We start from the raw sequence: 8,123 nt of genomic DNA, 5'->3' as shown, positions 1-8,123 counted from the left end.
TTTGTTAGTCAGCAATTTGTTTTGTTAAGTACTGTGTTTTGAAAATAGTTGTAGTTTACATAGTTACATTCTAAAGTATAGTTGCATTTCTTGTACTGCTCATTTTATAAATTTTTCTTAGTCTGGTTTTATTACAGTATGTAATATATCTTAGCTGTTTATTTGTTCAATTACCCATCTCTACAGATTTTCCATAATATTCTTTGACCGTATCAACAGTTTTAACTATTATTCGAAGATGGCAGAAAAATGTGACCACCTCCCAGATGTTGATATTGACATTGGAAGGTTCAAGTACATTTTGATCGAGAGCACATCCCCATGGTCAGCAGGAAGCTTCAAAATATTTGGTCCGGGGCTATCAGTGGGCAGCATTTCATGGAGACATTTATGATGAAGTCTCACCAGAGTTGTCAAAACTAGGCCTAGTTTGTGAATGTGTTGGTGGAGGGCGTATCATCCACGTGCCTGAGCAAAAGAAAATTCATGTGTTTGGTTACTCCCAAGGATATGGACGTGCTGACCATGCAAAACATGCGACCTTTTGAAAACAAAGTTTCCTGCCTATAAAGACATTACTTGGTCAGATGAGGGTTATTGAACTCTGACTTTCAACCCAAGATCTTCAAGATAGACAAAAGGTTTTTTCCTTTGAACAATTTTCCCAAGAACCACGACGTTCATATATACACATAAGCTAACTTTTCCCAGCAATAATAACGTGGTTTAACAGTTGCTGTTATTTTATGAGTTTCTGAAGGATTGATTGTTTTACATTAATCCTGGAGTACTGCAGATCATAAAAATCATATTATTTATTATTTCCACATGATAGAACCTGGATATATAGTGGAACCTGTTCCACTACAGGAACAGCTGTGAAATCTAATATGAAAACAACAGCAGTTTAACCATTGTACATTTTCTAATCTGCTGGTCCTAAAGTGGACAATTTTAAAATAAATTATTTTCCTGGCATTACTTGTCACAGTTAACTTTTCAGAGTTGACAGTATTGTCTACTTACAAATATTGTTTCTTATTATTTTCAGAGTTGACAGTATTGTCTACTTACAAATATTGTTTCTTATTATTGAGATATTTGGTTTATCTAATTGTTTGAAATAAACTTATTGGTAGTGAAAGACAAGAAAACATGGTTGGTAAAGAACGTCTCATACCAAGTTCAAGAGACTAACATTTATAACCTAAGTAAATCTATGTCATGCTTGTTCATAAGTCATATAATTTAAAACTCAGTACATAGAGAAACAACAGTAAACTGTATTTGTTACACAGCTATACAAAAAATTAGCATATGAACTTGAAATTACTGAATATCTTGTATAACCAGCAAGTTTATCCTAATGTTAACTGAAGTTTAGGATTTATAACCATTGTTGTTAAACTTGGTGGCGTGTATCCAAGATAGAATTAAGTCTGTGACATCAGTGGTATTAGTTTCATTGCATCATTAATAGTTGACTTGTAGAACAAGGGTGGTAGTTTTGAATGGAAAGTTAGAAATCATAAAGTAATGTAACTCTATGTGGGTTTGTTTTGAAATTACAAAACTCTTGAATGCAAGTTTAGTCAAGAAAACTCTAGTTAATATTGATGAAGCTTAGAACACTACATTTCAAACATAAAAGAGTGTAGCACAAGTGTTACTTGTTCATCTATATAGTTCAATTCTTTATCATGTGTCAGCTAAAGACCTTCGCTTATTTAAACATTTAACGCTTCCTCGGTAAAGAGAATCCTAATTAACTTACAATACCAGTTTCTGTTTTAATTATTTATCACTTCAAATTGTGATGTTTGTTTTCTTGTGAGAACATCCAGTCACAAACTTGACAGTTTCATGTGAGTTTTGTAGTTGTTAATAATACTTCCAGTTGGTGCATTTATCTTGTAGTTGATATTTTCATAATACTTTGATTGTTGCTGTGTTTAAAATAATGAACTTTTATTTTATTTTTATAAATACTTTTCATTTAGTTTGTAAAATTATCCTCTTGTACATGTTGTGAATGCCACTGTTCACGATCATGGTACTTTATATTAAATTTAAACATGTAATATAATAATAAAAATGTCACTTATATCACAGTTCTACTGTTATTGTACTTTCAGACTTTCTCTTTCCAGTTTCATTAAGTTTAGTTGTAAACTCTGGACTCTGAGTACAGTTAATTTAAGGTTTACAGCACCTCTTTAGTAAGACAAGTTTTACATTGCATTAAGAGTGAGTTTGTGTTGTTACATTAAATTATAACATGTTTTAGATACTGTGTGTGCACTCTAGTGTCCTTAATAAGTACTATGGAAACTAATAAAACTCTTTACTCTGATAGATGAAAATGTTCCTACTATTTTATTAGAATGACATAACTTTTTACTGTTAAAATATTACCTAAATCAATGTGTACACAGTTTTCAACAACACAAAGGGCCTTTTATCTGTCCATTGTGATCATGAATTACACTGTTGCCTTGGAAGATAAGTTATTATTTTCCATATAAATACATTTGGTTGTCTGTTTTCAATGTTTGTTTCAGCAAGTCCACATTTCTATTGTTACCAAAGCCCAAGTCTGAAGTTACTAATAATCCTGGAATGTTCCAATGATGCTGATTTGTCAATAAAGTCACAGATGTAGTTTTTTCTTTTTTATATATGTACTCTTCTGTATATGGCATTGAACTTTGCATATACTGTAGTTTTAAAGAAACTCTTTACATAGTGTAGTTTTCAGAATCTTTTAATATAAAAGTAATTTATATCTTTGATAAACTGTTTTATTTACTTCTGATAATAACTTTGGGGTCATTTTCATCAATTTCAACTTTTCACACTTGAAACTGTTTGTACTTCTCTCTAACATTTTGCTTGTATCAAATATTATAAAATAAATTTCAAGTTTCTCTGCTTGTGTAGTTTTGCTTGCTTGTTTATCTCTGTGTTTCTCATTTAACTTGAGCAATGTGACCTGTCTGTTTCTGTTTATTAGCTTTGTGACTCATTTGTGTACTTGTGGTATATTTACTCTAAATTAGTATATAATAATAACAAACATATGAGGACTCTAAAGTTTTCCAGTGGTAAGAAAATATAAAATTCCTAAGGTTTTGTTTTAGTGTAGAATTTGTCAAACATTTTGTTTAAACTTTCATTTAAAATAAAATGTAATCCTTCGTTCCTGCTTCTAACAGACATCTTGGTTCATGTACACGAGAAACACACTTGAAGTAAAATATATTCAGAGAACAACATTTCAACCTGAAGATGATTGAAATGTTGTTCCATGTTTTATTAGTAACTGTTTATACCCATACCAGTGGTCCTAAAATACAGACACCTTAGCTACTGGGCTCTGTACTGATTGAACTACTAGAAACTATAAAAACCTCCTAGTAGATGACTGGTACCTATTGGGCTCTGTACTGATTGGCATACTGGAAACTATAAAACCTTCTGTCAGTAGATGACTGGTACCTATTCAGCTCTATATTTATTGAACTTTTAGAAACTATAAAACCTTCTTCCAGTAGATGACTGGTACCTATTGGGCTCTGTACTGATTGGCATACTGGAAACTATAAAACCTTCTGTCAATAGATGACTGGTACCTATTGGGCTCTGTACTGAGTGAACTACTAGAAACTATAAAGCCTTCTGTCAGTAGATGACTGGTACCTATTGGGCTCTGTACTGATTGGCACACTGGAAACTAAAACCATCTGTCAATAGATGACTGGTACCTATTGGGCTCTGTACTGATTGAAATACTTGAAACTATAAAACTTTCTGCCAATATACATCTTAAATACTACTTCTGGACTCTGCAGTTATTATACTTTAAAGAAGAATAAAACCTTCTGCCACCAGGTGGCTGATGCTAAGTAAGTCTAGACTGATTAAATGAAGAATCTTTCTGCTGACAGACAGTTGTTACCAGTTTCACTTTGTGTAAATTTAATCTCAAGAAAGTATAAAACTTCTTCCAGCAATTAACTTTTATTAACTATTAACTTTTATTAACTGAATTTACTAAACTATAAAGAACATGAAACCCTTGTTCCAAAAGATGTCTTGGATTGTTACTGCTAGTTGGAGTGTACAAAGATTTACTTTCCAATAAGTTTAAACGTATATAAAACTATTATCGGTTTATTCAGATAAAATAACTTGTCTCCCATACTTAGTGTTTTCTAAGAGCCGCTGTTTGTAGTAAGTCATTATTTTCATTAAAAATGTTGTGAAATATACCTGTATGTTTTTGCTTGTTTTTTTTAATAACACTATTAATAAAACAGAAACTCAATGGTATTTCAGAACAGCTGTTATGGGTATTGATAAAGAGAGAACAACGCTTTGACCTTCTAATTCATCTTCAGGTTAGGAAAGAGTGTGTTTGAATGTGACTGTGAAGGACACAGGTCTTAGGGACAGGAGTATAAACAGATACCTGATTGTAGGGGGCATTGCAGGTGGATGTTAGGTTATTAATTAGTATAGATATAAAGATGTTCCTTTATATTGGTTTAATTTTGGTTTTAGTTGCTGTATAAGTAGGGCTTCTTCGATTTTGCGTTTGTTTATATTTGTTTCCCTACTTAGTATCTGGATGTCTTTTATGGTTATTTTGCATTCAAAAATATGTGAAGGTGAGTTTTCTGTTCTTTAAAATCTAGTTTTCATTTTTCTGATTGTTTCTCCAATATAGAAGTTGAGGCAGTTGTTTTATTGTATTTTATAAATAATGTTGGTGTGGTGTTTGTCAGTGTAGTTTTTAATAGACCTCAGTTTTGTACATGTTTTTGAATAAACTTGGTGTTCGCTGGAATGTTGTGTTTCAGTTTTTCCAAATGCTGGTTATTTTGTCACTGATGTCTGGAACATATGGTATACAGAGGTATAAAGTTCTGTAGTTTGTTGTACCTTGGGATTTATTGTTGTTGGTCTAGGTGTGTGCGTATCATGTTTTCCACTGTTTCTTGAGGAAACTTATTAATGAAGTTTTATTTTGTTGATTTCATCATTAATTTTATCTGGTGAACATAGTTTTATGGCTGTGTTTATTTGTTTTCTTAACATGTTGAGTTTTTGTTTTATTTCATGTGCTGAGTCCCAGGGAATGTATAATCCAGTATGGGTGATTTTTCTGTGTATTTCTGTTTTGAATTGTGTATCAGTTCTAGTGATATTGAGGTTAAGAAATGCTATTTGGTTAGTTTTTTCCTGTTCACAGGTGAACTTAATGTTGGAGTGTATAGAGTTAACGTGATTGAAAACTAAGTGTGTGTTCTGTAAATGTGAATCCAGCAGGTGTATCATCAACATACCTGTACCAGTATAGTGGTGGGTGTAAGGTTGAATTGATCGCTTGAGATTCAATCTGTGTCATAAAATGTTGGCTAGAACTGGTGACATGGGATTCCCCACACACAGACAATTTACATGTAGATAGTTTTGGTTATTGAACCTAAAGTTAGTTTTGGTGGTAGTAAATTCCATAAGGGTTGTTAATTGGTTGCTGGGGATGTGTATCCATAGAAAACACCCAGATATTATGTAGGAAAACAAATGTAAAATTAAAGAAGTCCTACTTATACAGCAACTAAAACCAAAATTAAACCAATAAAGAGAAACACCTTTATACCTATACTAATTAATAACCTAACATCCACCTACAACGCCCCCTACAATCGGGTACCTATTTTTACTCTTGTCAACGGTCACATTCAAACTCTCACTTTCTTAACCTGAAGATGACCTGGGAAGGTCAAAACGTTGTTCTCTCCTTATCAATAAAAGTGTTAATACCCATACCAGCCGTCATGAGATACATTATCATTTCAAGTGGGTTTCTCGTCATCAAGAAAAACTGTGGCAATTAGCGTAGCAAAAAAATAGGTTAATGTGTAATAAACTGTGGGTTTATACGTATAAGACACTGAGTATTTGTTAACCATAGCCCAGGCAGGGTATATGTTCAGAAATGTTACCTTTGGCAGCCATTTTTAAAAAAATGTTAACATACAAAAATATGTTATTCAAAAATATGATCTTCTTTTACCTTCGACAAAAGCAACAAATAATATGTATCCAACACTTTGGTTTAAAAGTGCTGAATCAATAAAATATTAAATTATAAAGTGACGTGAACCCCGACTGACTGTATTGTCGCACATTTTACAGGTCATTTGTCCGTCACTAGGTGACACAATGCAGTTGCAGCGACCTCTGGAACCTTTCTAGAAACTGCAGCAAAAGAGTTATCTTGTTGTAGTGTTGACTTCAGGTAACGTGATCCTTCTAGGACACACGGTCAGAACTATCGGACATCATTGTGACCCGTAAAAGGCACGGTATCACAGCTAATGAGTGTTAAAGGTTATGTTAGTGTTAACTAACAATCTGGCCAGGTGGTTAAGGCGTTCGACTCGTAATCTGAGGGTCACGGGTTTAAACCCCCCTCACACCAACATGCTGCCCTTTCAGCCGTGGGGGCGTTATAATGTGACGGTCAATCCCACTATTTGTTGGTAAAATAATAGCCTAAGAGGTGGCGGTGGGTGATGATGATTAGCTGCCTTCCCTCTAGTCTCACACCACTAAATTATGGACGGCTAGCGCAGATAGACCTCGTGTAGCTTGGCGCGAAATTCAAACAACAAATAAACAAACAAATATCAAGGAGGAAGAGGTCAAATGTACCTGACCCTCCTGGGTATTTAACAACATCAATACCCAAATACCCACACAGTCAAACTATCATGAAACCTCTCATAAGTAACAGCCATCTTAATGTTTTCGACTCTCCCAGAATGTTCTTTTCCTTGAGGGAAAATAAAATGAATAGAAACTTTATATATCGAACTAAACTTAGAAATAAGTTAGGTCTTCAATAATTGTACGAAATTTGTTGTTAGTATTATGAAATAAGGAAATGAAAAATAGTAACGTATATTCACGCTTGATGTCTTTATTTCAATAACTCAAATAACTAGATTATTATTATTACTATTTTAATAACGGGCTAAAATTTAAAATTTATTTGTTTATTTACTTGAAAGAAGATTAGAATTCTCATCTGAACATAAATATATAACACGGCAGTGAAAACACACAAGTCACACTACCCTTACTGTGACACGGCAAAGTGAACACCCAAGTCACACTACACTTACTGTATCACGGCAGAGTGAACACCCAAGTCACACTACCATTTCTGTGACACGACAGTATGAACACACAAGTCACATTACACTTACTGTACCACGGCAGAGTGAACACCCAAGTCACACTACACTTCCTGTGACACGACAGTGTGAACACCCAAGTCACACTACACTTACTGTAGCACGGCAGAGTGAACACCCAAGTCACACTACACTTACTGTAGCACGGCAGAGTGAACACACAAGTCACACTACCCTTACTGTAGCACGACAGTGTGAACACTCAAGTCACACTACACTTACTGTAGCACGGCAGAGTGAACACCCAAGTCACACTACACTTACTGTAGCACGGCAGAGTGAACACACAAGTCACACTACACTTACTGTAGCACGACAGTGTGAACACCCAAGTCACACTACACTTCCTGTGACACGGCAGTGTGAACACTCAAGTCACACTACACTTCCTGTTTACAACCTAGTCGATAGAAGGTTACCTGTTACTTCGAGCATGAAGCAAAATTATCATATTATAACTCATCATTCATCAAGCAGAACACAGTGGACACAACATTGCTTTTAATAACCGTAGATTATCCATAGATTATACACAAAACATAATCCATACAGTATTATCCTCTTATTACAACATAGATAAAAGGAGATTATCCATGAATACACACAAAACACAGCATAATCCATACAGTATTATCCGCTTAATACAACATAGATAAAAGGATATTATCCATAGACTGAAATTCGTTGTAGACAGACACCACATAAAGAGATGTATACAACATTATAGAACACGTATAATAGGAGAGGTTAACTGCTGCCACCTGGATTCTACTTGTGCAATTTACAAGATATTTGGTTTACTGGAGAATATTTTATTATGGGGCTCAGCATGGCCGGGTGGTTAAGGTGCTCGAC

General features: G+C 34.1%; 1 pseudogene; it reads left to right on the top strand.

Annotated features, from left to right (window-relative positions):
* The first annotated feature begins 238 nt into the window (after positions 1 to 238).
* Positions 239 to 1,303, top strand: LOC143241818 (14 kDa phosphohistidine phosphatase pseudogene; annotated as a pseudogene).
* The last annotated feature ends 6,820 nt before the right edge of the window (positions 1,304 to 8,123 follow it).

The sequence above is a fragment of the Tachypleus tridentatus genome, unplaced genomic scaffold (genome assembly GCF_004210375.1).
Source record: "Tachypleus tridentatus isolate NWPU-2018 unplaced genomic scaffold, ASM421037v1 Hic_cluster_1, whole genome shotgun sequence".
Lineage (NCBI taxonomy): Eukaryota > Metazoa > Arthropoda > Merostomata > Xiphosura > Limulidae > Tachypleus > Tachypleus tridentatus.
The sequence above is the reverse complement of the archived record's forward strand: the minus strand, read 5'-3'. Positions and strand labels throughout refer to the sequence as shown.